Consider the following 25556-nt stretch of genomic DNA (forward strand, 5'->3'; position numbering starts at 1 on the left):
ACCACCCCCCGATAGCATGCCACCCCCACCACCCCCGACAGCATGCCACCCCCACCACCCCCCGACAGCATGCCACCCCCACCACCTAACAGCATGCCACCCCCACCACCCCCTGACAGCATGCCACCCCCACCACCCGACAGCATGCCACCCCCACCACCCCCGATAGCATGCTACCCCCACCACCCCCCGACAGTATGCCACCCCCACCACCCGACAGCATGCCACCCCCCACCCCCTGACAGCATGCCACCCCCACCAACCCCGACAGCATGCCACCCCCACCACCCGACAGCATGCCACCCTCCCCCCGACAGCATGCCACCCCCCGACAGCATGCCTCCCCCCGACAGCATGCCACCCCCACCACCCCCCGATAGCATGCCACCCCCACCACCCCCCGACAGCATGCCACCCCCACCACCCCCTGACAGCATGCCACCCCCACCACCCGACAGCATGCCACCCCCAACACCCCCCGATTGCATGCCACCCCCACCACCCCCGACAGCATGCCACCCCCAACAGCATGCCACCCCCACCACCCGACAGCATGCCACCCCACCCCACCCCCGCACCCCCCCACCCCCGACATCATGCCACCCCCACCACCCCCCGACAGCATGCCACCCCCACCACCCGACAGCATGCCACCCCCACCACCCCCCGATAGCATGCCACCCCCCGACAGCATGCCACCCCCACCACCCGACAGCATGCCACCCCCCCGACAGCATGCCACCCCCACCAACCGACAGCATGCAACCCCCACCACCCCCCTGACAGCATGCCACCCCCACCACCCGACAGCATGCCACCCCCACCACCCGACAGCATGCCACCCCCCGACAGCATGCCACCCCCACCACCCGACAGCATGCCACCCCCACCACCCGACAGCATGCCACCCCCCCGACAGCATGCCACCCCCACCATCCGACAGCATGCCACCCCCGACAGCATGCCACCCCCACCACCCGACAGCATGCCACCCCCACCACCCGACAGCATGCCACCCCCCGACAGCATGCCACCCCCACCACCCGACAGCATGCCACCCCCACCACCCCCGACAGCATGCCACCCCCCGACAGCATGCCACCCCCACCACCCCCCGACAGCATGCCACCCCCACCACCCGACAGCATGCCACCCCACCACCCCCCGACAGCATGCCACCCCCACCACCCGACAGCATGCCACATCCCCCCCCCCCGACAGCATGCCACCCCCCCCCCCCCGACAGCATGCCACTCCCGCAAATAAATAACTAGCACTTACTATGTGCTGTGGCCTGGCTGCTTATTACTAAGCTGGGGAAAAGCTGTGAGCACTCCCAGCCAAACACCAGCAACATGCTATGAAAGCCAGAGGCTACTCTGTTATATTAGGGAGACACATGAGTCCCAGGTCACACAGCATAAAGAGAAGATCCATTGGGGAATATGGACAACAAAAAATATAGGGCCCGATTCAGACCTGATCGCTCCTCTGTGAATTTGCAGAGGTTTGCGATCGGATAGTCGCCGCCCAGACAGAGTGATTACCCGCCCCGTACAAGTCTGCGTACGCCGTGCGAAAAGCTTTGCAAACGCCGGTCAGCTGCAAATCCGTTCGCAACTCACTCACCATGGAATGATTTTTCCAGTGTGTGCGCAGCCCAGGACTTACTCCTACAGTGCAATAGACTCAGGCTGATCGGGCCGGACTGACGTCACACACCCGCCCTGACAACGCTTGGGAACGCCTGCATTTATCCTGACTCTCCCAGAAAACGGCCAGTTACCACCTCCAAGCGTCCTATTCATGTCAATCAACCTGCATACGCCTAGTGATAAAAAAAGATGCAGGATTTTATTCGCAGTATGGCCTCGCGTGTGCGCACTATAATCCGTACACATGTGCAGTCGTTTGATAATCAGCCGCTTTGCAATTTCGCACAACAGTGATCAGGTGTGAATTAGGGAGGTCATTCCGAGTTGATCGCTCGCAAGGCGATTTTAGCAGAGTTGCTCACGCTAAGCCGCCGCCTACTGGGAGTGAATCTTAGCATCTTAAAAATGCGAACGATGTATTCGCAATATTGCGATTACACACCTCGTAGCAGTTTCTGAGTAGCTTCAGACTTACTCGGCATCTGCGATCAGTTCAGTGCTTGTCGTTCCTGGTTTGACGTCACAAACACTCCCAGCGTTCGCCCAGACACTCCTCCGTTTCTCCGGCCACTCCTGCGTTTTTTCCGGAAACGGTAGCGTTTTTTCCCACACGCCCATAAAACGGCCTGTTTCCGTCCAGTAACACCCATTTCCTGTCAATCACATTACGATCGCCAGACCGATGAAAAAGCTGTGAGTAAAATTCCTAAGTGCATAGCAAATTTACTTGGCGCAGTCGCAGTGCGAACATTGCGCATGCGCATTAAGCGGAAAATCGCTGCGATGCGAAGAATTTTACCGAGCGAACAACTCGGAATGAGGGCCTAGGTCCATAGATTCTAATGAGTCCTGTTAAATAGCACTGGGGGTCTTTCTGGTGCCTCTTGGACACTGCTTTTAATAATTTCAAGTGTGCAAATCACGACATATATTTGTGGAGGTCTCAGAAAGATCTGGCAGCCAATGCACGCTTGGACGTGCTGATAATGCCAATGGCTGCAAAAAGCTGGCTGGGGCTTGTGGTACTGGAAGTACAAGTAGAAACTGGCAGTCTGGCACATGTAGTTCCACTAATATAGCTAATAAAAATATATAGTCACCCCCATATCCTTGTGTAGCATTTTATTAAACTGCTAAAACCTAAGGGAACATTCTTCTTGACATTAGCCATAGAGAATCTGCAATGTAGTCCAACAAGAGTAAGATCAGAATTGTGGGAATGAGGTGTGTGCGAGTGTTGCTGCTTGTGGAGTTATATACTGTAGGCACACACCAGGGGATGCAGCAAACTATAAGCCGCCCAGACACCTAACCAGTGGTAATGGTTTATTGACGTATAATAGGTACAGGCATACTCACTGCTACACGCTTGTGCTGGTGGAGTGTGAGTGAGGTGGGGTTCTGTACTGCACACCAGCCGGTAAGTCAGTGGCAAACACAGGATTTCTAGAGGGGGGTTTCCAAATGCAATCCACAATCTCCCACTCTGTGGAATACGGAATACAATATTAATAAACATACCATAATAAATACACAAACATAATTGAACCAGTACTGCACTTTCTAAGCACACGTTCTCCCACCTCATGGTAAGGCTCCTGTCTCTTCTTCCTGGGAGCTACTCTCTGGTTCAGTGCACTTATTGAGGACTCAGAAACAGAAGAATTTCTACCACTGGGCATGTGCAGCAGCTTACACTGCGTGATGTGGCGGCAGCTCTAGTAATTATATTATATACCATTGCAATTGTTGTCATAACTTGAGCCACTTGCCAAGAGGAGGTGGGGTTTCCACTTTCCAGGCAACCGGAACCCCCCCCCCCCCCCCTGCATTTGCCTATGTAAGTGTATGCTACTTGCAGGTAGTGGTGCAGGATGCTGGACTAACTTTATATTGCAGGTTTCTCTGGTGCTACAGTAAGCGGTAGACTTGTGTCTCCATCATGTTAGAGTGTGTACACACGGTGAGATTTTTTTCTTACGATTTTGACTTTGAAGTCACCTTGCGATCCCGATTCGATGCCGATGCGGAATCGCAAGAATAGATAGACTGTGCAGGCAAGTCAATTTTGACTATCTCTATAGAAGAGACAGTTAAAATTGACACTTAGCCAAAATTGCACAGTCAGTATCGCCAGCACATAATGAGTGTGCTTGCGATACTGACTATGTGCCGACCTAGCCCCTGTCGCATAGTGAGAATCGGGCATAGCCCTAATCTCACCGTGTGTATGGGCCATTACTTCTCACACAGCCTTACAAAGTACTAATGAAGGATCTACAAGATGGCTGCAGTCACATGGTGCAGCAGTACATCATATTGGAGGTCAGACCTCCCTGGGTCCTGGTGCCCAGCATGTATGCACAGTGGAGAGCGCCTTACTTTCTTACAAAAACAGAAAGCAGCATAACAGGTTCACACAGCTTCTGCTTATGGAGCTCCTGTGCAACATTACATCGAAACGAATGAGGTCATTAAAGCCTTTTGATATCTTTCTAAATGTAGTGTTATGTTTCACGGACCTCATTCATATTTGTATGCAACTGATGGTCGCGATGGTGATCTCAGGCTGCGTCCTCGGGCACAGCGCTGGGATCCTCACTAACCCCAACATAAATATATCAATTACTACCAATGAGATGATATAATTGAATGTGCAATCATACCTAACAGTATTATACGAGGATCTCCATGTTCTGTGTTTTCTTTTATGTTTCACATCATCCTAAAGACAAGTGGAACCCCAAAGAAAAATTATCAATACTTTTGTATTAATTGTTAAAAATGTATTGATATTTGGGCGCACATATGAGCCAGAGGTAAATTTGTTCTTTTTGTAGGCCCCTATACATATTAGATGAACTCAGGGAATATATTTATCAAAACATTTCACAAGGTCATGAGTTCCATCTTGGGGCCTAATTCAGAGTTGATCGTAGCAGCAATTTTCTTAGCAGTTGGGCAAATCCATGTGCACTGCAGGTGGGGCAGATGTAACATGTGCAGAGAGAGTTAGATTTGGGTGGGGTGTGTTCAAACTGAAATCTAAATTGCAGAGTAAAAATAAAGCAGCCAGTATTTACCCTGCGCAGAAACAAAATAACCCACCCAAATCTAACTCTCTCTGCACATGTTACATCTGCCCCTCCTGCAGTGCACAAGGGGGATCATTCCGAGTTGATCGCTAGCTGCTTTCAGTCGCTGTGTAGCAATTAGGCTAAAAAATGGCACTTCTGCTCATGCGTATGCGGCGCACGCGTGGAGTACTATTACAACGAACGATGTAGTTTCACACAAGGTCTAGCGAAGCATTTCAGTTGCACTGCTGGCCACAGAGTGATTGACATGAAGGGGGCGTTTCTGGGTGTCAACTGACCATTTTCAGGGAGTGTTCCGAAAAAAGCAGGCCTGTCAGGAAAAATGCAGGCGTGGCTGGCCGAACGCAGGGCGTCTTTGTGACGTCAAAACAGGAACTGAACAGTCTGAAGTGATCACAAGCTAGGAGTAGGTATTGAGTTACTCTAAAACTGCACATAAAAAATTTGCCCCCGCTCTGCGATCCTTTCGTTCGCACTTCTGCTAGGCAAACATACACTCCCAATGGGAGGCGGCATACCTTTTGCACGGCTGCTAAAAACAGCTAGCGAGCGATCAACTCGGAATGACCCCCATGGTTTTGCCCATCTGCTAACAAATTTGCTGCTGCGATCAACTATGAATTACCCCCTTGGTGTATTTACTTTCCTCCATCTACTCTCATAATAGCTTTCACGAGAGTGCCGCGCATCCTTTATAAGCTGAATTGTTATTTACAGTGTTTAATAAAAGTTCCACTTTAAAGCTGTTTATTAGTATTATTTATAAAGCCACTGTTCCACTTTAATAAAATAAGACGGGAAAGTCAGCAACCGCTGGTGCTCGGTAACTCACATGAGCATATTATTTCTGTAAAGTTCAATAACCTATAAGCAGAGTGGATTAAAGGCGGATATATATTTACAATAATGATGGAATTTAGTCTGAATTTAGCACATTACTCTGCATTATAAATAGCTGTCAAGTATCTCCCACTGTCAGCCGTGTGCTGTGATGTTTTATCAACGCCTCCAGCTGTGCAGGCTCCCGGCAATCTTGTGCCACCCAAGGAACGCCAAACGCTCCGGAAGGTTGCTGTAAATACCATTCTGTGCGAGATCTGGGCCCGCTAGCGTGCGTCGCACTGATATGAACTGTGATAATAGGAGCTGTTTGTTTGTGCTGCAGCAAATGTGAAAGGCCGGCAGTGTTACGGGCTCGGCAGTCAGAGATGAAGCTGAGAGAGGGCGAGGGGGGGAAGGCGGCATTTATGGATGCTAATTCAGGCAGCTGCCAAAACTGTCATTCAGAGGAGCGAGCTAATGGCTCGGAGGGCGCCCGTTCCCGGCTGACATTATCCGCTGCAGTCAAAGTGTGGCTCCCACTGACTTCATCCGGTCACATTAATGCCATGGTAGCTTGTTTACACATTCATTCACGCCTCATGTAATGACAGGCGGAGGTTCAGGCACCAGCCCACCTCCATGTTGCATGTGTGGGTGGGAAATACAGCTCTCTCTAAACGGGAGTCTTTGCTGTGGGTTTTATGGGGGTCATTCCAACCTGTTCGCAAGCAGTGTCGCTGCGGTGCAAACAGGTCCGGAATGCACATGCGCGGTGGCCGCAATGCGCGTGTGCGACATTGCCCGGCGACCGGGGGCCGCCGGGTTGTGTTGCGTCCTACGAAGGAAGCGGTCGCAGAGCCGACCGCAAAGAATATTGGCAAGAAGAAAGGCGTTTCAGGGCGGATCCGGGCCGTTGGCTGCCGTTTTCGGGGAGTGGTAAGGAAAACGCAGGCGTGTTCAGGAGAACGGAGGGCGGATGTCTGACATCAAAGCCGGCCCCAGCATCGCAGAGATCCATCGCACAGGGTAAGTATGTCCAGGCCTAGTCTTCTTTTGCTTTCATTTTTTTATTTTAGTAGGGCTGCACAAGCGATCGCAGCCCTGCTATGCTAAAATACACTCCCCCATAGGCGTGGACTAGTTGATCGCAGCAGCTGGCTGCGATCAACTCGGAATGACCACCTATGTCAGGTAATAGGGAAACAAAGGGGTGTTGACGGTATGCCTGTATATAACAAATAAAGCCATGCATTGACATTGATATCCAGAGAACACTGTGAGAGGTCTAGCAGCGGCAGTGGCCAGTAACTTCCACTCGGAAGCACTTTCTGCTAATCCCAGACTAGGTGTTTTGTCCCCCCTGGGACTGACAGTCCGGGCTGCGATAGCAGAGAGTGCTTATCCTGGGTAGCCAGCCACTCCCCTGCGATTAGAGCTGTCCTATCTGGCTTCTAAGGACTGCAGCTGAGGCAGTCCCTAGATGCCAGCCAAGACTTAAGCCCCACCCCTGGATTTAGGCTATGTTTACCGCTACCGCCGGTTTTACTCCCCACCGTCGTGTGATGTCAGCCATCAATATCCGGGAGAGCAGGAACGCCATCTAGGGAGGAAATCAGCCAGACACAATGCAGCCGCCTCGGCCAGACAGGTAAGGAGCCACTACTTGTTGGAGCTCATCGATGCAAGAGTATCCATTCTTTATAGTTGTAGACATTTGGGGGTCTATTCATGAAGTAGTGAAAAGAGTGGAGAAGTTGCCCATTGGCAACCAATCAGTGCTGAGGTATCATTTATATAGTGCATTCTATAAAATTTTACCTAGCAGCTGAATGGTTGCTCTTTCTTTATCTGGAGCCCAACTGCCACATCTATCTGCTCACCGTGATCGCTAGCCAAGTATATGTGTTCCATAGATGGACATGAACTTCAGAATCATTTAATTATATTTAAACATGGGCATGAATTTAAGAAAATAAATACTTATATACATACTGTATATTTTTTTTAAAGTGTCTTATTAGAGGCAGCTACTGTACGATTCCTGACGTTTTGATGAATCGGCCAAATTGTGGTAATTCATTTGAACAAAATGTAAATTTTCTTGATGCAAAAGTTGAAATATGTATTTACCTTGTGACAGATCTGTTAACGTTTAAAGGTGCATACACACTGGGCGTTTTTTCCCCCTGCCCAGCGATGTCAGCGGGGTTGAACGGCTTTCCATAGCAGAACACTATGGAAAGCTGTCCACCCCGCCGTTCATCTACTGGTAATACCAGCAGATGAACTGCGGCCGCCGGCGATGAAGCGGGGGTGTACTTCAGCGATCGTCGCTCATCGCCGGGGCATACACACTGGGCACTTTAAAGTGAAAGCAGCTCAACACACCAAACGTGAGCTGCTTTCAGCTCAAAATCGCCCAGTGTGTATGGGCCTTAAGTGTTACAATATTATTATTATTATTATCCTTTATTTATATGGCGCCACAAGGGTTCCGCAGCGCCCAATTACAGAGTACATAAACAAATAATCAAACAAGAAAACAGCAACTTACAGTTGACGACAATATAGGACAAGTACAGGGTAAATAAACATAGCTACATCAGCAGATGACACTGGAATAAGTATCAGGTGGCAGAAGACTGCTGGATTTGGAGCAGTTGAAGATTATTAAAGTAAGAAAAGGGTAAGCATATGAGGGAAGAGGGCCCTGCTCGTGAGAGCTTACATTCTAACGGGGAGTGGTAGACAGACAGGGGTGAGACAGATGGGGTACATAGAGAGCGTGGAACAGAGGTTTAGGATGAGATTTGGCTGGGTTTGGTGTAGAAGTGGGTCTTGAGAGCCCGTTTGAAGTTTTGTAGAGAGGTGGAGAGTCTGAGGGGGAGAGGTAGGGAATTCCAGAGAAGTGGTGTAGCGCGTGAAAAATCTTGGAGGTAGGAGTGGGAGGAAGTAATCCGTAGGCAGGAGAGTCGGCGAGCATTAGCAGAGCGAAGAGGACGGGTGGGAGTGTAAAGCGAGATAAGATCAGAGATGTAGATGGGAGAGGAGTGGGTGAGGGCTTTGTAAGCAAGTGTGAGAAGCTTGAAATGGATTCTGAAAGGGAAGGGGAGCCAGTGAAGGTCTAGTAAGAGAGGAGAGGTGGACGTAGTGCGTTTGGTGAGGAAAATGAGCCGGGCAGCAGCATTGAGGATAGATTGGAGTGGAGAGAGGTATTTGTCAGGAATGCCAGTCAGGAGGAGATTACAGTAGTCCAGTCTGGAGATGACCAGTGAGTGGATAAGAGTCTTAGTAGCATCCTGGGTCAGAAAGGGTCTGATCCTGGAAATATTTTTTAGATGAAAACGGCAGGTTTGTGAGAGGTGCTGAATGTGAGGTTTGAAGGAGAGGGAGAAGTCAAGGATTACGCCAAGACAGCGCACTTGGGGGGTAGAGGAGATAGTAGTGCCATCAATAGATAATGAGATTGTAGGAGGTGAGGTTATGCGGGAGGGAGGGAAGATGATCAGCTCAGTCTTAGACATGTTAAGTTTAAGAAAGCGCTGGGACATCCAGGAAGAGATAGCAGAGAGACAGTTGGAGATACGAGTGAGGAGAGTAGGGGAGAGGTCTGGAGAGGAAAGATAGATTTGAGTGTCATCAGCATAAAGATGATATTGGAAACCAAAAGAACTAATGAGCTTACCTAGTGAGGACGTATAGAGAGAGAAGAGAAGAGGACCAAGGACAGAACCTTGGGGTACCCCTACAGTTAGTGGAAGTGAGGGGGAGGTGGAGTCATGAGAGGACACAGAGAATGAACGGTTAGAAAGGTAGGACGACAACCAAGAGAGGGCAGTGTCACGCAGACCAATGGAGTGAAGGATTTGCAGTAGAAGAGGATGGTCCACAGTGTCAAAAGCAGCAGAGAGATCAAGTAGAATAAGTAGAGAGTAGTGTCCCTTAGATTTAGCAGCATGGAGGTTATTGCATACTTTTGTAAGGGCAGTTTCAGTGAAGTGGAGAGGACGGAAGCCAGATTGGAATGGGTCAAGCAGTGAGTGTGAGGAAAGAAAGGAAGTAAGGCGGTTGTAGACAATACGCTCAAGGAGTTTGGAGGCAAAAGGGAGAAGAGAGATGGGTCGGTAGTTGGAGAGAGTGTTTGGATCAAGGGTAGGTTTTTTAAGAATAGGAGAGATGAGTGCATGCTTGAAGGCAGAGGGGACAGTGCCTGATGATAGGGAGAGATTGAGAAGGTGGGAAAGATGGGAACAAGCAGAAGAAGAGAGGTAGCGGAGGAGGCGGGAGGGGATAGGGTCAAGTGGGGAGGTGGTGAGGGGACAGGAACGAATGAGGGCCATGACTTCCTCTCCAGATGCATGGGAGAAAGATGTCAGAGTTGGTGGGAGGGATGGGGAGGTGTGGTAAGGGATGGGAGAAGGCTGGTTACTGATGGTCTGGTGTGATGTGATGTCCTGACGTATGGAGTCAATTTTGGATGTGAAGTAAGTGGCAAAGTCAAAAGCAGAGAGTGAGGAAGGGAGACGAGGTGGAGGTGGGCAGAGGAGTGAGTTGAGAGTGGTAAAGAGGCGCCGGGGGTTGGAAGACTGGGAGGAGATGAGGTTCTTGAAGTATGACTGTTTAGCAAGAGAAAGGGCAGCACTGAAGGATGAGAGCATAAGTTTGAAATGGAGGAAGTCTGCCTTAGAGCGTGATTTCCTCCAGTGTCGCTCAGCAGTGTGTGCAATATTTGCACACACCGTATATGAGAATGGCGCCATTTCATCTACAGATATTGTAGGCTTGTAAAAAATTCATCAATTTGCAGTGACGTGTACTGTAGGTCTGATGTGTTGGCATTAACTTCAAGAAATCCATCTGAAGTCATCTATCGCAGAATACTTACCCTACGTACAAACGCCCCGCTACACCCGGTCAGCCACAAGTGATGCGGATATGATGGATGTTACAGTCCTCAGAGCCTCCTGTATTTGCTGAAAGCTGCATAGAACCATACACAGAGCATATACAGTGCGCCTCAACGATTCTGCTTGGCGGTAGATTCGGACACACCTTCTAAACGCCCAATACATCTCTGAGACGTGACGTACAGCATACACCCCGTGGAACGCATGCACTGTGCGAGTTGTTAGCTACTTGGATGTGCAGTTGAAAAACAACGATTATTTAGTCAATATGGAATATTTGCATTGCGGCTGACACAGGGGCCCTTAGTGACTACTGTATCAGGTACACCTCTCTAGCGCTGGGTATTATCCACTCATGACCTCAGAACAGCCTCAAATTGCCATTGCAAGTATAAAATAAGGTGCTGGAAACATTCCTCAGAGACTCTAGCCCATGGAGACATGACGGCATCACGCGGTGCCGCAGATTCTCACTACATATGTCCTGTTCCACCACATCCCATAGGTGCTCCATTGTACTGAGATCAGAGACTGCGGTCTCCGTGCTGCCCGGTGAGTCTGTGCACACTGCAGTCTCAGTCTCCTGTTCTTAGCTGACAGCAGTGGAAGAAGATGCGACCTTCTGCGGCTGACGTCCATCCGCTCCATGTTTTGGACTACATACCATGGTTTGATGTTCTTCTGCTCACCGCTATTGTTATGCGGAGAAAACCATCAAGGGTTATCTGGTGCACATGTGTAGTTGAATTTGCACATGCGTAAAGCTGCTGTGGAGTCTTTATCTACATTTAAGAATTGAAGTAATGCACCAACAGATGAGCATCAGAAAGAGCCACGCAATGGCAGACATCTATCGCAGTCTTGGCACTAAATGGGAAAAAAAAATGTTTTCCATTGAGCTGGGAACATTGATAGTTATCAACCATCCATCAAATTCTGATGTCTATATTGCAAATGAAGGAGGGGTTCCAGTTGCCTGGAAACCCTACTTCCCCTTGGAGAGTGATCAATTGCACTGTGATAAAGTACTAACCATCAGCTCCTAACTGTCATGTAACAGGCTGTGTTTGAAATATGACAGTTGGGAGCTGATTGGTTGGCACTCTATCACCGTGCTATTTATCACTCTCCAAGGCTGGATAAATTTGGGTCTATATTTCTGGAAAAAACAAATTGTTTGGCATATGCCAGTTTAGGAGTTTCCATTTCCAATGTCCTGTAATACATTTGACTGCATGGATTCTTGGCCTTTGAAGTAGTGAGAAGGAATCAGTAGAAGTGCCGGCACATCACGGACAGTGGCGTAACACCAATGGCAATACTGTAGCAGTTATGGGCTCCTCATATACAGGGGATCGGATAAAGAAGTCCTAAACACTCAGACCCACATTCCGCACAAGAAAGGGAAGCAGGTGCGGGAAGATGGTCTCTGCTCCTGGGAATCTAGAGGGACATATATGGGCAAGATTGAGATCCCTCATCTGCGGTGGTGACCAGACTAGAGATGGTCCCTGATGGTTTGTAGCCATCTACTGATGGTAGATTTACCGTCAGTGGGGGCGCTCCCAAGTCGAAATCCCATCACTTTTAGGCACGGCGCATGTACGTCCGCAGTCTCCATTCCTTTGTGCATCATGAAACCACCGATGGTTTAGAAATTGATTGTTCCCCATGATGGTTAGAAACCATTGATCTTCTAGTGTTAACTATAGTAATGTGGAGATAGATTAATTGTCACAACCACTTCAGTAACACATCCGCTACACTCCTATAAGACCCCATTTGGCGGACTCTCTCCTAGTCACCTCCCAGTCACCTGTCAGGAACTCCAGGAGCAATCCCAAACAGGGGGGATTAAGAGAGGGTAGGCCCCTGTGTGCAGCCCCCCATGGTAGCAGCCACAATGCTGTACACTCTGTGTACTCTACATACGCAGGTCTACAGCAACATGGCACCCATGCCTTATTCCCAGGGACATCTCTACTGCACATGCGCAAATCACCAGTAAAATGGCCACCATGGCATTTTCCCAGTGATTTCAGTCTGCAGTGATGGCCACCACGGGTCTCCGGAGGGGTAAGTACTGTATAATAAAATGGGTGCAGGGAGTGCGGTGAATAACCTGCTCCTATTATAGATCCACCAATGATCCCAATACATATCTGATAGCGCTGTGTGCACACAGCCGGTAATGAAGATTTTTTGGGGTTTTTCATGCAAACACAGTAGCAGATAATTGCTAAGCCCTGTGATTGGTGGCATTGCGTGTGACGCAGAGTCAGGCCCTATATAATAAGAAAATCTACAGATGTCACCTCGTACACCTATTCTCCAACTTCTGTCACTTTACTAATGCTACTTAGACACATATTTTGAGAAAAGTGTGAGGCTGGAACATTGAACGGCTCAGTCACAAAGTCTCTAGCATGCCAGATGGTGCTGCCTGGTGCGTTCCACGGATTCTGGCGCTGGCATTGCACTCAGCTACTATGTGCGACTCTTATATAGTGATGTGCACCGGAAATTTTTCGGGTTTTGTTTTTTGTTTTTGATTCGGTTCCGCGGCCGTGTTTTGGATTCGGACGCGTTTTGGCAAAACCTCCCTGAAATTTTTTTGTCGGATTCGGGTGTGTTTTGGATTCGGGTGTTTTTTACAAAAAACCCTCAAAAACAGCTTAAATCGTAGAATTTGGGGGTCATTTTGATCCCATAGTATTATTAACCTCAATAACCATAATTTCCACTCATTTCCAGTCTATTCTGAACACCTCACAATATTATTTTTAGTCCTAAAATTTGCACCGAGGTCGCTGGATGGCTAAGCTAAGCGACACAAGTGGCCGACACAAACACCTGGCCCATCTAGGAGTGGCACTGCAGTGTCAGACAGGATGGCACTTCAAAAAAATAGTCCCCAAACAGCACATGATGCAAAGAAAAAAAGAGGCGCACCAAGGTCGCTGTGTGACTAAGCTAAGCGACACAAGTGGCCGACACAAACACCTGGCCCATCTAGGAGTGGCACTGCAGTGTCAAACAGGATGGCACTTCAAAAAAATAGTCCCCAAACAGCACATGATGCAAAGAAAAAAAGAGGCGCACCAAGGTCGCTGTGTGACTAAGCTAAGCGACACAAGTGGCCGACACAAACACCTGGCCCATCTAGGAGTGGCACTGCAGTTTTCTAGCGAGAGGATGAGTGCTTCCATCCTCATGTGAAGCTGAACCACTAGCCATGAACATAGGCCAGGGCCTCAGCCGTTCCTTGCCACTCCGTGTCGTAAATGGCATATTGGCAAGTTTACGCTTCTCCTCAGACACTTTTAATTTTGATTTTTGGGTCATTTTACTGAACTTTTATTTTTTTGGATTTTACATGCTCTCTACTATGACATTGGGCATCGGCCTTGGCAGACGACGTTAATGGCATTTCATCGTCTCGGCCATGACTAGTGGCAGCAGCTTCAGCACGAGGTGGAAGTGGATCTTGATCTTTCCCTATTTTACCCTCCACATTTTTGTTCTCCATTTTTTAATGTGTGGAATTATATGCCAGTATCAATAGCAATGGCCTACTACTATATTTACTGCGCACAACTGAAATGCACCACAGGTATGGATGGATAGTATACTTGACGACACAGAGGTAGGTAGAGCAGTGGCCTTCCGTACCGTACTGCTATATATACTGGTGGTCACTGTCAGCAAACTGCAAAACTAAAATGCACCACAGGTATACAATCTAGATGGATAGTATACTTGACGACACAGAGGTAGGTAGAGCAGTGGCCTTCCGTACCGTACTGCTATATATACTGGTGGTCACTGTCAGCAAACTGCAAAACTAAAATGCACCACAGGTATACAATCTAGATGGATAGTATACTTGATGACACAGAGGTAGGTAGAGCAGTGGCCTTCCGTACCGTACTGCTATATATACTGGTGGTCACTGGTCAGAAAAACTCTGCACTGTACTCCTCCTATATAATATACTGGTGGTCCCCAGTCCCCACAATAAAGCAGTGTGAGCACAGATATATGCAGCACACTGAGCACAGATATGGAGTGTTTTTCAGGCAGACAACGTATACTGGTGGTCACTGTCAGCAAAACTCTGCACTGTACTCCTATATAATACAGCTGCTCCCCAGTCCCCACAATTAAGCAATAAGCAGCACAAATATTATTAATAAACGGAGAGGACGCCAGCCACGTCCTCTCCCTAACATTTCCAATGCACGAGTGAAAATGGTGGCGACGCGCGGCTGCTTATATAGAATCCGAATCTCGCGAGAATCCGACAGCGGGATGATGACGTTCGGGCGCGCTCGGATTAACCGAGCCATACGGGAGAATCCGAGTATGGCTCGGACCCGTCTAAAAAGGGTGAAGTTCGGGGGGGTTCGGTTTCCGAGGAACCGAACCCGCTCATCACTACTCTTATATGGGTAAAAAGGTAAAAGAGTGAGCAGCAATACAAGCCGCGCCATGTGACACACATCGTTGTGCTATATCTGTGACTTTATACCAATTCCTCAGCGACAAAAGTTCCTTGGACACTACAAGCTGTCCGTGCGCGGCTACTTTGTGAATGAGACCCAGGAAAAGTTACGAAAGACCGGAAATCCACGGTGGAGCGTCTAGACTGCCCCATGTCTCGTGCCCTATGGTGCAAGAAATCTAAGTGCATGAGGACAGATCTGTAATATATGTATATGCATGTATATATATGTGTATATTATTGAGTCCTTTCACATTTGCCTCTATAAGTCCGGTCGGCGTTTGAGGAATGATGCATACACTTTCTGCAGCCGCCACAAGCATCAGGCATGAGAGATTAGCCTGGAACATTCTGTCCGCTGATGTTCTGGATATTGCCGTCTTCCTATGGTACAGTGATTGCTGCAAAGCCTCCTGCTGATATCACTACATCGAGTTCTTCTTAGGATCAAACTCCTGGGCAGTATGAGAGACATGTCCTCTCAGTGCAGCCAAGGCGAGGGAAGCAGCACTGCCGTCCTCAGGTCTATAGATGGCGCTGTTGTACAGAAGCACCGCACTCTCCTATGCTGAGGGGGCTTCTCGCTCTTGTAATGACTGCGATGAACGCTGGCAGTTTTTGTATGTGAGAAAAGACCCTGTAAACTGTGGACAAAGTGTTTCTCTGATCTGGACCAGTGACCTCTCCCTCAGCACCTCATACACTATCTAATGACCCGCAAAGCTAACCTGCTCTGCTGTACTCTCCCTATGGTGTGACCTGTATATCTGAATATATATCTATTTGGGAGAACGCCATAACCAGGCCGAGCCAGAGGTCTGAACGTCACCATCTAGCATTTCATTGGGTCAGTCATGCGTCTCGGCTAGGATAGTCCTGTGCACCCTTCTGCTGCAAATCCATCTATAAGAACGTTCATAGGCCCTCATTCCGAGTTGATCGCTCGCTAGCAGTTTTTAGCAGCCGTGCAAACGCTAAGCCACCTCCCACTGGGAGTGTATTTTAGCTTAGCAGAAGTGCGAACGAAAGGATCGCAGAGCGGCTACAAAATTTTTTTGTGCAGTTTCAGAGTAGCTCCAGACCTACTCAGCGCTTGCGATCACTTCAGACTGTTCAGTTCCTGTTTTGATGTCACGAACACGCCCTGCGTTCGCCCAGCCACGCCTGTGTTTTTCCTGGCACGCCTGCGTTTTTTCGAACACTCCATGAAAACGGTCAGTTGACACCCAGAAATGCCCACTTCCTGTCAATCACTCTGCGGTCAGCAGTGCGACTGAAAACAGAGCCGCCATAGGCATAGGCAAACTAGGCAATTGCCTAGGGCATTTGATATGCCTAGGGGCATCAGCAGCTTCTGCTGATTAAAATGATATGCGGCATGTCTATATTCTGTGTGTAGCATTTCATATGCAGATACAGCCACAGTCTCACACAGTATATAGGCATGCTGCATATCAGTTTAATCAGCAGAAGCTGCTTGTGCATCCTAGCCAACAGCAATGCAAATAAGATGCATTTTCATTAGGAAAAGGTGCCAGATGTTAGCATTGATGCAAGATTTGTGAGGACACATCTGTATCCAAGCAGAGGCAGAGGTCACAGTGTTAGTGGCAGTGTGAGTGCTGTGTGCATGTGAGTGGGTTGGTTGTGCAGTAGTGTTCAGAATATGTGTAAGGAGCATTATGTGTGTCATGTAAAAATGCATTAATAATGTGCAACATATGTGTAAAGGGGCACTATGTGTGTCATTATGTGTATGAGGGCATTAATAATGTGCGGCATATGTGTAACAGGGTACTACTGTATGTGTGTCATTATGTGTATTGGGGCACTAATAATGTGCAGCAAATGTGAGGGGGCACTATGTGTGTCATTATGTGTATAAGGGCATTAATAATGTGCGGCATATGTGTAAGGGACATTATGTGTAAAAGGGCATTAATAAAGGTTGTCATAATGTGTAAGGCGCATTATGTTTATAAGGACATTAATGTGTCTCATATGTGTAAGGGGCATTACTGTGTGGAATTATGTATAAATGCATTACTAATGTGAGGCATTATGTGTATAAGGTGCTCTACTATGTGGTGTTGCATATAGAAAGGGCACTACTGTGTCGTCTAATGTGAATAAAGAGCAATAAGGTGTGGTGTAATGTGAATAAGGAGCAATTCAGTGTGATGTAATGTGAATAAGGGGCTCTACTGTGAGGAGTAACGTTTATAAGGTAAAGTGATACTACTGTGGGATGTAATATGAATTATGGACTCTATCGCAAGATAAAATGTGAATAAAGTTGCAGTGCTGTGTGGCGTAATTGGAATTGGGGTTACTATTGTGTGGCCATGCCCCTTGCCAGCAAGAAGATGCCCCTTTTTGGGCTGTGCGTCAAATGTGCGAACTGTTCCTATTTAAAATATAGGGGGTATAAGGACTGCTATGGGTGAGGGGTGATGGTGCTGGGAAAGAGGTGCAAGGTCAGAGGCAGAACCAGTGGTGGTGCTAGGGGTCACCAGCCAAAATCTTGCCTAGGGCATCATATTGGTTAGGGCCGGCTCTGACTGAAAAGCATTGCTAGACCTTGTGTGAAATGATAATGTCGATATTACCTTAAAACACAAAGCTATACCTTTACCATGGAGCCACTGCGGCCGCTAGACTTAATACTCACGCTACGTACTTCGTACGCTATTTGCGTACAGAGTCCCGCACCGTGTACGTACTTTGCGTACAAACGCCGCGCTGGGGGTACAAAGTACACACAGCGCGTACACACTCAATTGATATACTTTAAACCTTATTAGTAATACAATGCAATGATATGATTACACTTTAAACCTTATGCAGCAAAGCACTGCAATGATGTTACACCTTAAACCTTATGCAGCGCTGACGGTACAAAGTACCCGCAGCGCGTATACACCTTATCAATACACTTTTAAACCTTATACAGTTAGGTAATGTAATACACTTTAAACCTTAGCAGGGACATGAGGACACAACACCGTTTGTAGTTAACCGCTGGGTTCTAACGCCACAGTGGATTAATTGAAAGGGGATTACAGTACAAGTTATACACTACAAGGCTAACAATATAAATCTACAACAGAATAATGGCTACAGTCAATGTACATATGTGAGAATGTTCGCTTGCGTAACCTGGACCAGTCCTCCGCTCATCAGGTAGATAGCGTTCAGAGTCTTCTGACCAGCCAGGCAGCAACAGGCTTTTTATACACAACTTCCATATACAATACAATGGTCACTGTAATCCCTTTGTCTATTGGACACAGAGATGCATCTTTACATTACAGGAGATGTCATAGGTTGATTTGAAAAGTTGGGCGATGTCTTTCCTAACTGCTCTTGTGGGTGGTCTCCACTGGATTCCCGCCGCATGCATAATATACAGTAAATACAGTTTATATCTATATTCTACTTTTGCACATAACTATACGCAGGAACATGCGATCTTTCTCTAACCAACACCGGAAAGGTGAATCCCTTAGTCCTGGAATCATTTAAACTGTTGATACTTGCTGATGTGGTGCAGGGGGGCTATGTGTACAATGTGAACTATTTGGGTTAAATATGTAATGTTCTGATAACCCTCTATGCGCTCACAAACTCCGCCGTAAATACCCGTACCACGCGCAGGACCGCGGGAGCGACCATACGCAAATTGCGGATATGTGCACGCATGGCGGAACAAGTGCACGCGCAGCGGGCATGTGTGTGTGGTTAGTACATGATGTGTGCATTACAATATTTTTCGACTTTGACAGAAACGACATCGTTCGTTGTAATAGTACGACGCGTGTGCGCATTGCGCTGCATACGCATGCGCAGAAGTGCCACTTTTTTGCCTGATCGCAGCGCAGCAAACGAAATCTGCTAGCGAACAACTCGGAATGACCCCCATTGTCCATGAAGTAGACCCTAGATGCTCCGGCTTCTGCCGCTTGCACTGCATGCACATCCATGGGATACTGATGTGGTGCTTATCCTCAGGTGTCTGCTGCCTCCCTGTCGTACAGTTACGGAAGAGCTCATATATTATTATCCTTGTTACACTGGCTAAGCCAAAATATGGCAGCATCGGTCCGTAAGCTGCTATCCAGGAATTATGGGGATAAGCAGGACCCTCCGCCAAACCTTATTTACTCTTACACAGCTAGAAGAGTGCAGCTCTCCTCCTACAAATCATTATCTCCTTTTCATATGCAGAGTTATATCTTTGGGGCTTAGTATGATTTGCCAGCGTACGGGATGCCGGTAGTCAGAGTACCGACGCCCGCATCCTGATAGTGGAAATCCCCACAGGATGGAGGTAAGATTGTTCCTCCCTGTCCCCTAACCCCCCCTTCCAGCAGCCCATACCCTCCAACATTTTACACTTAAAAGCCGGTACAAATAAGGGAAGGGGGCGTGGCCGCTGGTAAAGGGGGCGTGGTCACGCCCCCTTTCCTATACTTTCAATGAAGATGCAGTAAGTCAAAAATCGGTACAAAGCCCTTTTTGGCCGGTACAGACCTTAAAAAAACGGTACTGTACCGGACAAAAAGGTACAGTTGGAGGGTATGGCAGCCTAACCCTAACCTCCCCCTTAGTGCCTAAACCTACCCCACCCCCACCCTGCAGCCTAACCCTAACCTCCCCCTTAGTGCCTAAACCTACCCCACCCCCACCCTGCAGCCTAACCCTAACCTCCCCCTTAGTGCCTAAACCTACCCCACCCCCACCCTGCAGCTTAACCCTAACCTCCCCCTTAGTGCCTAAACCTACCCCACCCCCACCCTGCAGCTTAACCCTAACCTCCCCCTTAGTGCCTAAACCTACCCCACCCCCACCCTGCAGCTTAACCCTAACCTCCCCCCGATTAGTGCCTAAACCTACCCCACCCCCAACCTGCAGCTTAACCCTAACCTTCCCCTTAGTGCCTAAACCTACCCCACCCCCGCCCTGCAGCCTATCCCTAACCTCCCCCTTAGTGCCTAAACCTACCCCACCCCACCCTGCGGCCTATCCCTAACCTCCCCCCGATTAGTGCTTAAACCTACCCCACCCCCACCCTGCAGCCTAACCCTAACCTCCCCCCGATTAGTGCCTAAACCTACCCCACCCTGCAGCCTAACCCTAACCTCCCCCTTAGGGCCTGAACCTACCCCACCCCCACCCTGCAGCCTAACCCTAACCTCCCCCTTAGTGCCTAAACCTACCCCACCCCCCCACCCTGCAGCCTAACCCTAACCTCCCCCTTAGTGCCTAAACCTACCCCACCCCACCCTGCAGCCTAACCCTAACCTCCCCCCGATTATTGCCTAACCTACCCTACCCCCACCCTGCAGCCTAACCCTAGCCCTCAACCCTTAGTGCCTAAACATAACCTCCCCACCTGGTGGTACCAAAACCTACCAACCTTCCCCCGGTCCTAACACTAACCCGTTGGCTATAGTTACGGCCGGGATGCTGGCTGTCGGGATTCTGACGCTGGCATTCCAGTCGCTGGGATCCTGACAGCCGCCATCTTAACCACATCCCTATCTGATTGCCGGTGTAATATGCAGTATGTGACGCCCTGTGTAATACACTGACCTTTATCTGATTGCCGGTGTAATATGCAGTGCAATATCTGACGCCCTGTGTAATACACAGACCTTTATCTGATGTCCTATGTAATATGCAGTGCAATATCTGATGTCCTGTGTAATATGCAGTGCAATATCTGACGCCATGTGTAATACACAGACCTTTAGCTGATTGCTGGTGTAATATGCAGTGCAATATCTGATGTCCTGTGTAATATGCAGTGCAATATCTGACGCCCTGTGTAAAACACAGACCTTTATCTGATTGCCGGTGTAATATGCAGTGCAATATCTGATGTCCTGTGTAATATGCAGTGCAATATCTGATGCCCTGTGTAATATGCAGTGCAATATCTGATGCCCTGTGTAATATGCAGTGCAATATCTGATGTCCTGTGTAATATGCAGTGCAATATCTGATGCCCTGTGTAATATGCAGTGCAATATCTGATGTCCTGTGTAATATGCAGTGCAATATCTGATGCCCTGTGTAATATGCAGTGCAATATCTGATGTCCTGTGCAATATGTAGTGCAATATCTGATGTCCTGTGTAATACACAGACCTTTATCTAATTGCCGGTGTAATATGTAGTGCAATATCTGATGCCCTGTGTAATACACAGACCTTTATCTGATTGCCGGCGTAATATGTAGTGCAATATCTGATGCCCTGTGTAATACACAGACCTTTATCTGATTGCCGGTGTAATATGCAGTGCAATATCTGATGTCCTGTGTAATATGCAGTGCAATATCTGATGTCCTGTGTAATATGCAGTGCAATATCTGATGCCCTGTGTAATATGCAGTGCAATATCTGATGCCCTGTGTAATATGCAGTGCAATACCTGATGCCCTGTGTAATATGCAGTGCAATATATGATGCCCTGTGTTATATGCAGTGCAATATCTGACGCCCTGTGTAATACACAGACCTTTATCTGATTGCCGGTGTAATATGCAGTGCAATATCTGATGTCCTGTGTAATATGCAGTGCACTATCTGATGTCCTATGTAATATGCAGTGCAATATCTGATGCCCTGTGTAATATGCAGTGCAATATATGATGCCCTGTGTTATATGCAGTGCAATATCTGATGCCCTGTGTAATATGCAGTGCAATATCTGATGCCCTGTGTAATATGCAGTGCAATACCTGATGCCCTGTGTAATATGCAGTGCAATATCTGATGTCCTGTGTAATATGCAGTGCAATATCTGACGCCCTGTGTAATACACAGACCTTTATTTGATTGCCGGTGTAATATGCAGTGCAATATCTGATGTCCTGTGTAATATGCAGTGCAATATCTGATGCCCTGTGTAATATGCAGTGCAATATCTGATGTCCTGTGTAATATGCAGTGCAATATCTGATGCCCTGTGTAATATGCAGTGCAATATCTGATGTCCTGTGCAATATGTAGTGCAATATCTGATGTCCTGTGTAATACACAGACCTTTATCTAATTGCCGGTGTAATATGTAGTGCAATATCTGATGCCCTGTGTAATACACAGACCTTTATCTGATTGCCGGCGTAATATGTAGTGCAATATCTGATGTCCTGTGTAATATGCAGTGCAATATCTGATGTCCTGTGTAATATGCAGTGCAATATCTGATGCCCTGTGTAATATGCAGTGCAATATCTGATGCCCTGTGTAATATGCAGTGCAATACCTGATGCCCTGTGTAATATGCAGTGCAATATATGATGCCCTGTGTTATATGCAGTGCAATATCTGACGCCCTGTGTAATACACAGACCTTTATCTGATTGCCGGTGTAATATGCAGTGCAATATCTGATGTCCTGTGTAATATGCAGTGCACTATCTGATGTCCTGTGTAATATGCAGTGCAATATCTGATGCCCTGTGTAATATGCAGTGCAATATCTGATGCCCTGTGTAATATACAGTGCAATACCTGATGCCCTGTGTAATATGCAGTGCAATATATGATGCCCTGTGTAATATGCAGTGCAATATCTGACGCCCTGGGTAATACACAGCCCTTTATCTGATTGCCGTGTAATATGCAGTGCAATATCTGATGTCCTGTGTAATATGCAGTGCACTATCTGATGCCCTGTGTAATATGCAGTGCAATACCTGATGCCCTGTGTAATATGCAGTGCAATACCTGATGCCCTGTGTAATATGCAGTGCAATATATGATGCCCTGTGTAATATGCAGTGCAATATCTGATGCCCTGTGTAATACACAGCCCTTTATCTGATTGCCGTGTAATATGCAGTGCAATATCTGATGTCCTGTGTAATATGCAGTGCAATATCTGATGCCCTGTGTAATATGCAGTGCAATATCTGATGTCCTGTGTAATATGCAGTGCAATATCTGATGTCCTGTGTAATATGCAGTGCAATATCTGATGCCCTGTGTAATATGCAGTGCAATATCTGACGCCCTGTGTAATAGTGATGTGCACCGGAAATTTTTCGGGTTTTGTCGTGTTTTGGTTTTGGATTCGGTTCCGCGGCCGTGTTTTGGATTCGGATGCGTTTTAGCAAAACCTCCCTGAAAATTTTTTGTCGGATTTGGGTGTGTTTTGGATTCGGGTGTTTTTTTTTACAAAAAACTCTCAAAAACAGCTTAAATCATAGAATTTGGGGGTCATTTTGATCCCATAGTATTATTAACCTCAATAACCATAATTTCCACTCATTTTCAGTCTATTCTGAACACCTCACACCTCACAATATTATTTTTAGTCCTAAAATTTGCACCGAGGTCGCTGGATGACTAAGCTAAGCGACCCAAGTGGCCGACACAAACACCTGGCGCATCTAGGAGTGGCACTGCAGTGTCAGACAGGATGGCACTTCAAAAAAATAGTCCCCAAACAGCACATGATGCAAAGAAAAAAAGAGGTGCACCAAGGTGGCTGAATGGCTAAGCTAAGCGACACAAGTGGCCGACACAAACACCTGGCCCATCTAGGAGTGGCACTGCAGTGTCAGGCAGGATGGCACTTAAAAAAAATTGTCCCCAAACAGCACATGATGCAAAGAAAAAAAGAGGCGCAATGAGGTAGCTGTGTGACTAAGCTAAGCAACCCAAGTGGCCGACACAAACACCTGGCCCATCTAGGAGTGGCACTGCAGTGTCAGGCAGGATGGCACTTAAAAAAAATAGTCCCCAAACAGCACATGATGCAAAGAAAAAAACAGGCGAAATGAGGTAGCTGTGTGACTAAGCTAAGCGACCCAAGTGGCCGACACAAACACCAGGCCCATCTAGGAGTGGCACTGCAGTGTCAGACAGGATGGCACTTCAAAAAAATAGTCCCCAAACAGCACATGATGCAAAGAAAAAAAGAGGTGCACAGAGGTCGCTGGATGGCTAAGCTAAGCGACACAAGTGGCCGACACAAACACTTGGCCCATCTAGGAGTGGCACTGCAGTGTCAGGCAGGATGGCACTTCAAAAAAATAGTCCCCAAACAGCACATGATGCAAAGAAAAAAAGAGGTGCACTAAGGTCGCTGGATGGCTAAGCTAAGCGACACAAGTGGCCGACACAAACACCTGGCCCATCTAGGAGTGGCACTGCAGTGTCAGGCAGGATGGCACTTCAAAAAAATAGTCCCCAAACAGCAGATGCTGCAAAGAAAAAAAGAGGCGCAATGAGGTAGCTGTGTGACTAAGCTAAGCGACCCAAGTGGCCGACACAAACACCGGGCCCATCTAGGAGTGGCACTGCAGTGTCAGGCAGGATGGCACTTAAAAAAAAATAGTCCCCAAACAGCACATGATGCAATGAAAAAAAGAGGCGCAATGAGGTAGCTGTGTGACTAAGCTAAGCGACCCAAGTGGCCGACACAAACACCTGGCCCATCTAGGAGTGGCACTGCAGTGTCAGACAGGATGGCACTATAAAAAAATAGTCCCCAAACAGCACATGATGCAAAGAAAAAAAGAGGTGCACAGAGGTCGCTGGATGGCTAAGCTAAGCGACACAAGTGGCCGACACAAACACCTGGCCCATCTAGGAGTGGCACTGCAGTGTCAGGCAGGATGGCACTTCAAAAAAATAGTCCCCAAACAGCACATGATGCAAAGAAAAAAAGAGGCGCAATGAGGTAGCTGTGTGACTAAGCTAAGCGACCCAAGTGGCCGACACAAACACCTGGCCCATCTAGGAGTGGCACTGCAGTTTTCTAGCGAGAGGATAAGTGCTTCCATCCTCATGTGAAGCTGAACCACTAGCCATGAACATAGGCCAGAGCCTCAGCCGTTCCTTGCCACTCCGTGTCGTAAATGGCATATTGGCAAGTTTACGCTTCTCCTCAGACGCTTTTAATTTTGATTTTTGGGTCATTTTACTGAACTTTTGTGTTTTGGATTTTACATGCTCTCTACTATGACATTGGGCATCGGCCTTGGCAGACGACGTTGATGGCATTTCATCGTCTCGGCCATGACTAGTGGCAGCAGCTTCAGCACGAGGTGGAAGTGGATCTTGATCTTTCCCTATTTTACCCTCCACATTTTTGTTCTCCATTTTTTAATGTGTGGAATTATATGCCAGTATCAATAGCAATGGCCTACTACTATATATACTGCGCACAACCAAAATGCACCACAGGTATGGATGGATAGTATACTTGACGACACAGAGGTAGGTAGAGCAGTGGCCTTCTGTACCGTACTCCTATATATTATATAGAGATGAGCGGGTTCGGTTCCTCTGAATCCGAACCCGCCCGAACTTCAGGTTTTTTACACGGGTCCGAGCAGGCTCGGATCTTCCCGCCTTGCTCGGCTAACCCGAGCGCGCCCGAACGTCATCATCACGCTGTCGGATTCTCGCGAGACTCGGATTCTATATAAGGAGCCGCGCGTCGCCGCCATTTTCACACGTGCATTGAGAGTCATAGGGAGAGGACGTGGCTGGCGTCCTCTCCGTTTAGAGAAGAGAGAGACACAGTATTTTGGGGAGCATTATTAGGA

General features: G+C 47.9%; 1 long non-coding RNA gene across 1 annotated transcript in view; it reads right to left on the bottom strand.

The window, feature by feature from the left end:
* Positions 1 to 2890: 2890 nt before the first annotated feature.
* Positions 2891 to 25556, bottom strand: part of LOC134969852 (uncharacterized) — a 37760-nt gene continuing 15094 nt past the window's right edge. Inside the window, exons 2-3 of the long non-coding RNA XR_010189526.1 lie at positions 4322 to 4380; positions 2891 to 3141 (exon numbers count right to left, since the gene is read on the bottom strand). This is a non-coding gene — a long non-coding RNA (uncharacterized LOC134969852). The remainder of the gene's footprint in view (positions 3142 to 4321; positions 4381 to 25556) is intronic.

Source organism: Pseudophryne corroboree, chromosome 11 (assembly GCF_028390025.1).
Source record: "Pseudophryne corroboree isolate aPseCor3 chromosome 11, aPseCor3.hap2, whole genome shotgun sequence".
In the NCBI taxonomy this organism is placed as follows: Eukaryota; Metazoa; Chordata; class Amphibia; order Anura; family Myobatrachidae; genus Pseudophryne; species Pseudophryne corroboree.